Consider the following 13,206-nt stretch of genomic DNA (forward strand, 5'->3'; position numbering starts at 1 on the left):
AGCTCCCATTTCTTGCTTTTATCTGTCCCTTGATAGGTGACAAGCAGGAGGGTCAAAATCTGCGTGACTCACACATTCAGTTCTAGTTTCCTGGATACTTCCGGACAAGATCAAACATTGAGATTCTTTCTGGATTCCCAAGTCTGTTTCATAAGTCTCAATTTTGCTGCTGTCATGCAGACGAGGAAGAAGGATGAGATTTTTTTTCCTGTCCAAAGTGCTTACCCATCCCAAAGGTGACAGCAATCAAAAATTCATAGCTTAGCGCAGGCTACATTTCCATGCATCCAGCTCCTTGGAGACATTGCCCACAAAGAACAAAATCATCTAGAATGACATTTGGTCACTGACCTAAGTAAGGGCACTTCTGGGACCTTTAAGCTATTGCCGCAACAATCATATTTGAGCACAGCCAGTGAAATGGGTCCCCCTTTACATTCAGTTACGCGATCAGTGAAATTATTTAATCAGCTCTGTCCTGCAGCCCATAATATATACGTCCTTTGTGGTTGGACTAATAAATCTTTATCCTTGTCTTGACATTCAAATGGCTACCTGGTTATGGTACCTTGTAAAACTAGTTCTAGATTTTGCACCCGAGAAAATGTTAGTCAGGTGTGTGGGAAGACAGCTGAGTCCGAAAGTACTTTTGGAACACGCACGAGAACCTGAGTTCTGTCCTCAGTATCCACATAAAGTCCGGGTGTGGTGGTACATGCTTGTAATCCTGGAACCGGAGACACAGACAGGTCTCCAGGCATCACTGAGCAGGCACCAGCTGCTTGTCTACTTGTCTAATTCCAGGCCAGTGAGGCACCCTGTCCCTAAAAACAAAGTAAATGGCTCCTGAGGAATAACGTTTAACAGTGATGACATCTGACCACCATATGTGCTGCTTAAGTGTACACAACCACACCACACACACATACACACACACACACACACACACACACACACACACACACACACACATTGATCATTTTCTGCTTAAGATAGCCAAGTTTTATATGGATGGTAAGAGTGGTGTATAAAAGAGAGTGGGGAACCCAGGTTCTGTACTAGTCATAGAGAGACACAGATGTGTGGCATCTATAACATAGCCCACATAGCTCTTATAAATGTTGTTTGTATAAAACAGTGGCATAGCGTCTGAATGAAAGCCATCTCAGAGCCTTGCTCTTGCTTGCTCCGTGAGGAACCCTTCCTGAGAAGCTCTAGTGGTTATTAACTGATGCAGGTTTCAGTATATTTTATTTTGTAGCATATTGTTAATAGCACTGGTAATATCTCATTGTAAAGATAATTTTTACAAACATAAATTTGTTCTCTTTGAGTATTTTAATAGCTTGATTTAAATTACAGTTTTGCTACACCATATATGCATCTGGCATCATTGGACCACTCCATCCTTACACGTCCAGGGATAACAGCTTCTTGATAATGTTTCTCTCTTTATGCATGCTTTGTTCCACGCAAATAGCCATAAGCCTATAATTACGTAGTTTTTTTTTTGAAAAGCCAAGAAGAGGCTCTTCTCTTAAGAAATAAAACCCAGCCCTAGCAGAAATTTTAAAGCATGCAAAATTCTTAGTTCAGCTTCTTTGAAGACTGAATTGTACCGGTGTTATGGTGTTACAGTGCCCATCGAGAAAAAAAGCTAGGCCAGTTACCAGGAACCATAGAGAATTGGCTCTAGGCTCTGTGCAGACACCAGATACATGAATGCCTGACATCTGTGCAGATACCAGATGCATGGATGCCTGACAGAGACCCTTAGAGGAAGCCCTGTTGCGTCTGCCTGTAAGCAGTGCACATTCTCCTGTATGCTTTATCTTTAGGTTACTGCTACCCAAGGTGATAAAGACATAGTGTAAATATTTGTCACCGTGCATTGCCTAGGAGATGGTGACAAGAAAAAAAGAGCTATACAGATGCAGTACAGACGCATTGATTTCTATACAGTCGCAGTACAGACGCATTGATTTCTATACAGTCACAGTACAGACGCGTTGATTTCTATACAGTCGCAGTACAGACGCGTTGATTTCTATACAGACGCATTGTTTTTTTAATCTCTGAATACTTTTGACTTCTAATGGTAGAATCTGCAGTTTGGGAACCTGGAGTTAAAAAATCATTGCCTAAATGAAGATGTTACCGTATGTGTTCGGTCTCGTTCCTGGAATCTAAGTCTTCTGATTTGAATAGAACAAGAAATGGCAGCTTTTCTCAGAATCCTGGGAAGGATGAGACAAGTTCATGGAAGCTGGCTCCTGGAAATATTGAGAGCTGGGGAGGGAAGAACTGAGTGAAACTCAGAACATGGAGACCAGAGTTTGTCTCAGCCTCGCACTCTGCCAGACATTATGAAATGTGCTGAACACTGCGATATTTTGTGCCCACAAATGTTAATTTAGTAGTCTTTCTAGTCACTGTGTTGAGAGACTGAAAATATTCGTGTTGAGAGACTGAAAACATACATGTTGATTGGTCTCATTCTCAGAGCGTTTCATGAGCCCATTTTCTCTTTCTCCTCTCCTTCTGCTTCCATGGTCCTGCCAGCCACACAGGGGTACTTTACTACATTCTAAGGAATGAAGCAGAAGAAAAGGGCAGAACCATGTTATACCAGAAACTTCCAAGAATCGGATTGAGCTAATATAGATTTTTCCTAACCAATCCCAACTGTCAGAAATAATGTAACATTTTCTATATAATAGATAAATATACGCATATAGTTAAAGTTCATACTGGCCTAATACTTGGTGTAGCCCAGGCTTTCTGAACTCAGAGATCCTCAGCCTTCTCTGTCCTGGAATTACATGTGTGCACCAATCCAGCCCATTATATTTTTAAATTTTGATTCCAGCACTCACCACTTGGGTCACTTTGGGGGAATTGCTTTCCTCAGAGTCAGTCTCATAGTACAATGGCGATGATAAGACAAAGGATGTTCCTGGAGAGCCAATCATATTATAATCCCATACCGCTTGTCTCAGCACTAAGTATTTAGTGAATAATCTTTTTTTTCTTTTTTTATTTATTGGTAGAACTGCCTAACATTGGTATTTTCATTATATTCATCTTCCCCAACATTTCTTATTTATTTATTTGTGCATGCACATGGGCTTGTGTGCATGTGTGTTTGTGGTATAGTATGGTATATGTATGTGCAATACATGCATGTGGGGGGGGGTTGTGGACCCAAACATGGTATGGAACAGAAGAGGACACTGGGTGTCTTCCTCTGTCTCTATCTGTTTGCTTTGTTTGAGCTAGCCTAGCTGACCAGAGAGTTCCAGAGAGATGCTGGCATCTGGAATAGAGGTATGGGCACAACTGGGTGTTCCCAGCTTTGTTCAGGGGTACTGGACATTCCAACTCAAGCCCTCCTGTATGTATAGAAAGTACTCTTATCTTCTAAGCCATCTCCACAGCCTGATATCTCCCAAAGATTTACGGCAATTATTTTTTTTAGCTGCGTATGCATGAAGCGTGTCCTTTTCCTTATCATCTGATTGCTTTTCTTTTTCTGAAATATGTTAGAATTAATCAGTGTCTTTCTAGACAGTAATGTCCTGCCATTACTAAATTCTTTACAAAAGGATTTCAACAAATTCATTCATTTGTACATTTGTCTACTTTCTAGATGTCTTTGGAATATATTAGATAACACATCGGCAAAATTGGCTTAATTCCGGGGTCTGTTTCACGTCCCTAGTGACGGCATTGGGAGCGAACTTGGTGCAGTGCGCCCTTTTCACACAAATGAGATAAGCCGAAACTATGGTGAGAGACGAAACTTCCTCTTTTTGTGTGTCTAACCTGTGTTAATGACTTTGAAGGCGCCCCAAGTTTCTTAACTATCTCAGTAACTGCATTTATCATCTATCCTCTGCTTAAACTGGCTGGCCAGGAGCACTACCATTCAAACAACTGAAGCATGCACACACATCATCCAGCATTTTATTCCTGCCTGTTCATGTCGCTTCTATTGCAGTGGGGTGGATCTTGTGGTATTTTCCCATTCCCTGCGCGCGGGTCAGCTTTTGTGGAGGGAAACGGGCATCTCCATCCATTGTGACTCCTGTCTCTGTCCCTGGTACCATGAAGGTTTCCTAGAACAGATGGTACTTATCAACTGCCTGTGTGTCTTATATTGACTTTGTGCACAGGCAATGATGGTTCCCACATGGCATATTCCCAGGGAGCCAGGTCTAGCTTTCTGAAAGCCAGGTGCACATGCCATTAGTGAGGAAGCCTTGAAGCTGAGAGTTCTTTTGAACTCCTCTGCCGTAAATTGGATTTCTCGTAGAGGCACTCAGCGGACAGAAAGGCTGGCTTCCTCGTACCTGCATAGCTATGGATTCTTCTCCATAAATGGCCAATTATCAGTAAGTAACTTTCAGAGAACCAGGCAACAGGAACTTATTTTTGCTTAGACAAATAGCTCCTAAATGCGGAGTTCCCAAATCCCCCCTCCCCCGTCTTTTAATAACACATATGTGGTCGTAAGAGTTTCTTGGTCATTTTGCTTTGTGCTGCTCGTTTGTGTTAGTGTTTGGGCAATTTGGTGTCTATTCTCATATCTCCCATTTCCCACCCTAGGGACACACTCTTTATTCCTTTTAAAAACCCAGGTCTGTTAATCACCTGATCTGCGTTCATCTCTCACCACCTTCCTTTTGCCTGCGCCTCTCTTCCCTCTGGCTTTATTCTCCCTGCCTGTTCTTTCCTTCAATCATGGCTAATGTGATGAGAGGCCTTTCTGGGGAGATCAGGTGGCTTATTAGCCTCAGAGAATTTCATAAATGTATTTACAACTCCGATGAGAGCACCGCCTCTTCGGAAGGCTTCCTGCTTGGAAGAGGCCGGTGCACGTGGCACAGATGTTCACAGAAGCCCGCAAGAGCAGATGAGGGAAGGAGAAGTCTCAGCATAATGATGTCGGCGGATAGGTTAGTAAATAGTCATCAGCACTCATCAGATTGGAAACACTTAAGCCTCCCCCTTCAAGGCCGGTATTGTTCCTCCTTGTTTTCATGTTTTGATGAATATCTGTTCCTGGAAAGTTCACGTCCTTCTTTTCCTCTATCTGTCCATCCACTAGATCATCAGGTAAATGAACAAACATTTTCCTGTAGTTGTTATGTTAAATGATAATTCATAGATCTAAAATTAATACACTATATTGAAATACAAAGGCGGAGAGTAGCTAGCTAGCTAGAGATAGATAGATAGATAGATAGATAGATAGATAGATAGATAGATAGATAGAGGTAAGTAGATAGGTAGGTAGATAGATAGATAGATACATGATAGATAGATAGAAAGAAAGAAAGATAAATGGTAGATAGATAAATGGTAGATAGATAGATAGATAGATAGATCGATAGATAGATAAATGGTAGATAGATAGATGAATGGTAGATAGGTAGATGGTAGATGACACATGACAGACAGATAGGTGATCGGTTAATGAGTAGATCAAGTCACATCATCCGTGCCCTCCATCTGTTCAATGATCCCTGGAGCAGCAGTGGAAGCATGTTCCTCTTCCTGACCAGCTACACCGCATGACTCATCTGAGCTAAGTTCGCCTTGCCTGTTAGCTTTTGAGCAAACCAACAGAAAGCCACAGCGACACTCCCGGAGGCTTGCCTCCACGTTTTTAGTGCAATTACTTCTTGGCTTTTGAGATGTAATTAATTAGAGGAGCAGAGGCAAAGGCTAAGGGCAACTTTGTAAATATGAGTGACTGTGGTTGCCGTACAATAAGAAACCAGCGCATCTTTGTGGCTGGAAAGGCTCCGAAGGCCAGAACCTCTAACATCTGTGAAAGAACATTTAACAGGCAGGGGATGGGACACAATGCATTTGTCCCCCAGAGTCTGCAGGCAGTTTAATTCCTAGGACTGCAGCTGTTAACCGACAAGTTTACAGATACTTAGTCCAGCTCTTTTGTCTGGCAGAGATGGTTTATTGCTGTTGCTAAATTAAAAGTTTCCCACCAACAGCCGACCACCAATCCAGTCCTCATTTTGCCTGAGAACTTCTTTGGTTCAGAAAAGGCAGCAAACTCATCTTTTTAGTTCATACTCACACATTTCCTCTGAAAAACATGCTACATGATGAGAGAGGAGGAGAAGCCTTTATATTTTATGTTTCTTTTTAAACTAGGAGCGTCCTTACGTCACAGGAGCACAGAGACATGGATTAATGCTGCTGTCAGCTGCTGGGGCAGCATCCTGACCTCCACCTCCCACTTCACCTACACACACACACACCCACACACCCACGCACACACACATGCACACACACACACATTCCCCTACAGGGTAGCAAGGACTAACAGTGCTGCTTCCCAGCAACAAAGGCCAGGAGATGGAGGGTGAGCAGCTTGCTTCCAGTCCCAGCTGTGCGATCCCGGAGTCTCACTGCTGGGAGGCATGCAGAGAACTCGTTGTGGCTGTAGAGGCATGCTCAGAATTTACAATCCGTGGATTTAATCCTTTCCTAGAAAAAAACAAAAATACAGTGTGCTTCTGTCCTTTGGTCCCTTTCAGGATGGGAGCAAACATTTCCACAACAGGGGTTTGGAACTGTGGTAGTGATGTGGCTTGAGGAAACATTGGTAAAGTTCTGTGGGTATGGGTATCCTGCTGGAAAACACAGGTCCCACTATTTGCTGAGTCAGTCATTGAGGCCCAGTTTACTGTCTTCCAGGTTGAACTTCTGTATTTAAATAAACTGCCTCTGGTGTCTCTTCTGGATTGCGATGAATCTTCTGAGTTCTGGTGAAATGGGTTGCTAGACACATGAGGAGGTTTGCAGTGGTTCTGCCCTCCCAGCTGGAGTTTCTTATTGAGTCCCTTGTCCTTTGCTCTCGTGGGACTCTTTCCGTGTGGTCTCTGGCAGTGGCTTGCAGATGAAGAGGTAAACTGTTTAAACAGGGACTATCAGCTCCATGGCTCCTGATATGTTCAGATCAATTTTAGGGGTGACAGTTGAAGATCTAGAAATTGATTGTCTGAAAATATCTGGTTCTGTGAACTACACTTGAAGATCACATTTAAGCCCATGAGTATGGAAGGATGAAGGCCTTAGTGGCCATTTGGCCATTTGCTGATGGTTGGTCCACATGGCCTCGGGTGTCTCCAGGATTTTAATAGGTGACTCTTGTGTTGGAGACTCTATTCACATAGAATTTCTGGGCCTGGCTTCCACTTGAAACAGCATTTCAGATCAGATCCCCTGGAAGAGTAAGTTATAAGGAAAGGTGAACGACTTGATTCTGAAATCGGTAGCCCCTTGCTTTATGCCCATGACTGAGTGTGCTTTGGTCTGTCATGTAGGAACCTCTTCAGAATCTGTTGTACAGGACTCTGAAAGTCGGAAACAATTTGGATAATCCTCTAACATGAGAAAGCCCCTTGTAATTTGACTCTAAAGACTGCTAAGTCAGTCAGTGGATGTGATTTCTGACTGCTCAGTCACCTGGCTCAAGATTTCTACCCTATAGAGAGATGGGTGGCTACAAAATCATCTACAGAAAACAAATCCTTCCTGCTAGGTGATGGGAATTAAATTATCATTGCTAACTTAGCATTAATGTATCATCATACAAATGATGGGTCATGAAATATTACTCCTACGTGTACTGAGAATGCAATGCCATTGTATAGATTCCATTTTCCCCACTATTATTTCATATAATATAGACTTTCAGACTTCAACATTTTATGTTATCCACTTCTCCTTGTATAGCTATGTTACTATGGGACAGATTCAAACTGCTCTTAGATCTTCTTTGTGGGTAAACTGGTGCAGAGGCTGGAGATGTAACTTAGTTGGAAGAGTGCATGCCAACTATGCATGTAGCTGCATATGAACTTTATATGCATGAAGTCCTGGTTTGGATCCCCTGCCCTGCAACTGTGTGTTGCACACTGTGCATTTCTGAAAACCCAGCATTATGGAGGCAAGATAAGTAGATGTTCAAGTTTATCTTTGACTATCCTTGGCATTCGAGACCAGCCTGGGCTGCTTGATACCTGTGTCAAAAAAAAAAAAAAAAATAAGATGGATGTGAGATAGGCCTTTCATTGCATTGACAGTGTTAGCACTGATGGAACTGAGGACAGCCGTGGTCCTAAGGCAAGTTATTGCATTGACATTGGCCTGGACCAGTAAGCTAAACAGAATATTGGAATTATAGCACCCAGCAATTGTTGAGTTAGAGAGTACCAGCATCTTCTTGTGGGAACCGGGCATGGGCATCCTATCTATCACTTAGGTTTGCATGGCAGAAGGAATGACTGAGTGCATGTGAGATATTTTGCATGGGGTCACAAATAATAGCCAGAGTAAAAAATGGGACCAAAAGGCAATATTAGGTCCATTGGATTAAATATTTTGCTTTGTTACAGGTTTAAGATCACTGTGAGACTAACAAACACAATGGTCTGTTTATCATCTACTGATTATCGAGTGTAGAAATGCTTTGTTGTCAAGTACATGAGCATCGGAGACACTTTTGTAGTAACTGAAGCCATGCCAGGAGTTTTCAGGCTTTGGGTGATGTTATTATTTTTGGGACATTGGAACATTATGTTAATTACCATCTCTTTCTAGTGTCAAGATGCCACCTTGGTTGATAAAGCTTCTTGCTAAATAAAAGGCTTGCTAATGTAACTTTTCTGCACTAAAGACTTTTGGCTGGGTCTAAAACATCACCTTGTCTCAGAATTTTCTCCAAACCAGACAGGAAATAGTCAAGTTCTTTTCATCTTTCCTACAGCGTGTCAGTAGCCACATGGTCGTGAAAGAGGCTGTATGTCACACTTCCTTTTTGTCAAGACCTGCTAATTCTCTGTTCTAATTTTGGTCATTTACTAATCAGAAGTTCCTTCAGATAGGGTATTTATCTTTCTTTTCTTTTTTTAAATTAAATTTATTTTACACCCTAGCCACAATTTCCCTTCTCTCCTCCTCCTCCCAGGTCCTCCAAGTTCCCCATGCTCCCACCCCCAATCCACTCCTTCTCCATTTTGGTTCAGGAAAGGTCAGGTTTCCCATGGCTATCAACAAAACCTGGCATATCAAGTTGCAGTAAGACTAAACATCTCCTTGTGTATTCAGGCTGGGCAAGGTGACCCAGTATGAGGAGTAGGGTCCTGAAAGCCTGTAAAAGAGTCAGGGACAGCTCCTGTTCCCACTGTTAGGAGTCCCACAAGAGGACCAAGTTACACAACTATAACATATATTCAGAGTGCGTAGGCTAGTCCCATGCAGGCTGCCTGGCTGTTGGGTCAGTCTCTATGAGCCCCCATGAGACCAGGTTAACTGATTCTGTGGGTTTTCTTGTGGTGTCCTTCACCTCTTTGGTTCCTACAGTCCCTTCTCCTCCTCTTCTGCAGGATTCTGTGAACTGGACCTAATGTTTGGCCCTAGGTCTGTATCTGTTTCCATCAGTTGCTGAAGTATCCATGCACATACTTCTCTGATGACAACTGGGCTGAGCACCAGTCTGGTCACAGGAGGTGGCCAGCTCAGGCTACGTATCTGCGATTGCTAGGAGTCTAAGCTGGAGATTTCTTTCTTGGAGATTCCTTGGAGATTCCCTTGCACCAGGTTTCTACCTGACCCCTAAATGCACCCTCTATCCAGTAGTCTCTTTCAGTACTTATGTCCTCTGTCCCGCCAACCCTCAACCTGATCACTCATGTTTCTACCCCTACCTGCCCTCCGTCCACTTACAAAATCTCGTCTATTTCCTCTTACCAGGGCCATCTGGGTGTTTGTCCCTACCCCATGAGCCCTCCTTGTTACCCAGCCTCTCTGGGGCTGTGAATGATACCATAGTTATCCTTTGTTTTGCAGCTAGTATCCACTTATGAGTCAGTATATACCACGTTTGTCATTTCTGTCTGGGTTACTGATGTGGGATTCCCCTCAGTGTGCTGTGAATACCACTGGTTAATAAAGAAACTAGTTTGGTCTGATAGGGTAGATAAGTGGGGAAAACTAAACTGAATGCTGGGAGAAAGGAGGCAGAGTCAGGAGAAGCCATGTAGCCCCGCCAGACACAGAGGTCGGAACTTTACCTGGTAAGCCACAGCCACATAGCGATACACAGTTTACTAGATATGGGTTAAATTAAGATGTAAGAGTTAGCCAATAAGAAGCTAGAGCTAATGGGCCAAGCAGTGATTCAATTAATACAGTTTCTCTGTGGTTATTTCCTGGGCTAAGTATCCAGGAACCAATAAGCAGCTCCCTACAACAGGTTACCTCACTTACGATGATTTTTTTTCCCCTAGTTTCATCCATTTGCCTTTATATTTCCGGGTGTTCTTGTTTTTAACAACTGAGTAATACTCCATGGTGTAAATATACCACATTTTCTTTATCCATTCCTTGGTTGAGGGACATCTAGGTTGTTTCCAGGTTCTGGATATTACCAATAAAGCTACATGATTAATCTTGGGTAGATAAAATATCTAAAACATATACTTTGTTCTGAAACAACCAAAGTCTTCGGTAGTTAGCTTGTTGAGAATTGCTTCCTTGGAGGTGGTAGGTGTGTACAGACGCCATTATTCATGTCCAGTATCTACATGTCAGCAGTTACATGAATTTGACAACCAAGGTGGGGTTCATGATTCTAGAGCAATCAATTAACAAAACATGTTATCGACTTTCCTAAGACAAGCGTTAGGAAACCATTCAGCCAGTCATGAAGTTCGCAGCTTCTGCTTCTTAACACTAATATTACATGTGGCAGGAAAAGAGATTTTGGCATTTCAGAAAAATAAAAAGCACAAAACTAGTGACTGAGGGTGCAGCTGATAGAAGAATGCTATGCTTCTCGTGCTTCAGAGTCTTTATCAGGTGCTGGGTTCAAATCCAGCACCCCCCCCCCCCAAAAAAAGAAAGAGACAAACAAAAAGGCACAAGAAATCAGGAAGAATCTGGGAGTCAATCAGAAAGAGAGTCATGCACAGCCACATGACCTTAGATCAAGCAAAGCAAGGCTATATGTGTGCAGGGCTTTCTCATTTTGGGGTGTGAAGACCTTGAATGTCATCCCCAAACTGGCTCCGTCTTTGTGTTTTGTCTGATTGTGACTTTCCCATTCCTCAAAAGAATCTATGAAGTATATTAAATATAATTGAATATGTTGCTAGGAAGAACAACAATTATTAGGTAGTATTTGTTGGGGATTTGGGAGTCATAAAACAGAGTTTAGAAATAGGGCCATGTGAAATATTGAGTAGTTGTTTCAGATTGTGGAATTAATTTATTGTGGAGGTGGTTAGCTACCAGGTTTCTGAAGAACAAAAAGAGTCCAGATTAGTTGGGTTATCTTAATAATTATTATTTAACATGTGCTAAGTGCCCACAGCATGCTGGTGCCTTCCCACGATATCAGAAGGCACCATGGAAGGAATGAGACTTGCTGTTGGGTTTAATTAATCTCTCAAGTTAATTGCCAATATGGGGCACATTTCTTACGTGAGTAGAACTGGGGTGTGAGAAAAGATAATGTCCCTCCCTCATTAAGCTGTCCATGTGAGATTTACAGGGCGACCGTGAGGACCATTCCGGCTTAGTTTTGATAGCTTTCATTACTGACAGCACAGAGTTAAGTGGAGACCTGGCCTTTCACTGTGAGGCTCACCCCAGTAACTCTGGCACAACTATAGCCACCTCTATCAGCAAGACTTCAAAGGGCTGTTTGTCGTTTGATGCTCAGCTTGTCAGAGTTTCTTTTCTAGTAGCCCCAGATTTCTTTTGTTCTTCTAGAGCAGAGGGATTTGCAGTGCAGGACCATGTCTGATACCCACCAAGCAGGGCAGCTCTTGCCAACTGCAGCCTTATTGTGCTGGTTCCTGAGTTCTGCAAATGACAGATTCTGGAGACATTAGGAACTTCCTTGCACACAGTCACAAAACCAACGAGTGATTTTTTTCCTGCGCTCCCTCCCCAAGGTGTGCTTGTAAAACACTTTGGATGGAGCCTTTTAGAAATAGCTGAGAGCATCAGGCACTCACAAAGGCTGGAAGATCATTAATGTCTGCCTCTGGAGAGTTTCAGCCTGGGTTCCTTAGAACTGGGGATTCCTGTGGTCACTAAAAAGGGAAGGCTTTGGGAGGAAAGCCGGGAGTGCACGAGGAAATTAGGTGCAGGGCGGGACCACCAGGACTGTGGGATCAGGTGAGCCAGGTCCAACTGTACAGGCATTCTCTAAGGTGGGTGGAGCCTTGAGCGGGTGAGCAGGAGCAGCCGGCACCCTGATCTTCCCATTCCTCAGTCTTTAGCTATGGGTGCTGATGAGGAGCATGGATAGTAGCACGTGTTATGGGGTGTCCTGATTCTGGTGGCTATCCAAGGTGGTGCTTTGGGGGAGAGGAGTAGCAACCCCCGTGGGAAGGGTAGGACACCCCTCTGACATGAGGGTACTCTGGGATCTGGGGGTGGTTGAGGATCAACAGGTTGAAGTGTAGGAATACAAGTTCCTTTTTCTAACAAAATTCAGCACCAGAGTCAGGATGCATTGCTGGCTATTGATGGTCAGTTTTGGACTGTGATCCAGTCCTTAATAGGAGGCTGTGCTGATGTGCTTTCTGTTGCTCTGATAAACATTATAACCAAAAGCAACTTGGGGACAAATGTGGTTTATCTCATCTCACAGGTTACTGTCCATCAAGGGAAGCCAAGGCAAGAACTTAAGGCAGAAGTTGGAGATGGAACTACAGAGAAACACTGCCTACTGGTTTACACCCAGACTTACGGTTAGCTGCCTTTCTTAAACAGTCCAGGCCCACTTTCCTAGGGATAGTACTGCCCATAGTGGGCTGGGCCCTCCTGCATCAATTAAGAAAAGCTCCCCAGGAGCTAGAGCTACAGCTCAGTGATGGAAAGCACTGGCCTCGCTTCCACAGGACTTAGGTTCAATTCCTGGTACCCAAATGGTTCCTCACACCATCTAGTTCCAGGAGATCCAGCACCCTCTTCTGACTCTGTAGGCACCAGGCATATAAGTGCTGTACAGATATGAACGCAGGCAAAATACACACACACACACACACACACACACACACACACACAAAATAAAATTAAAAATAAATTAAAAAACCAAAACACCCATGGGCCTGTGTGATGGACTCGGTTCTTCAGCTGAGCTTCTCTCTTTGCAGGTGT

Source organism: Myodes glareolus, chromosome 5 (assembly GCF_982192425.1).
Source record: "Myodes glareolus chromosome 5, mMyoGla1.1, whole genome shotgun sequence".
NCBI lineage: Eukaryota > Metazoa > Chordata > Mammalia > Rodentia > Cricetidae > Myodes > Myodes glareolus.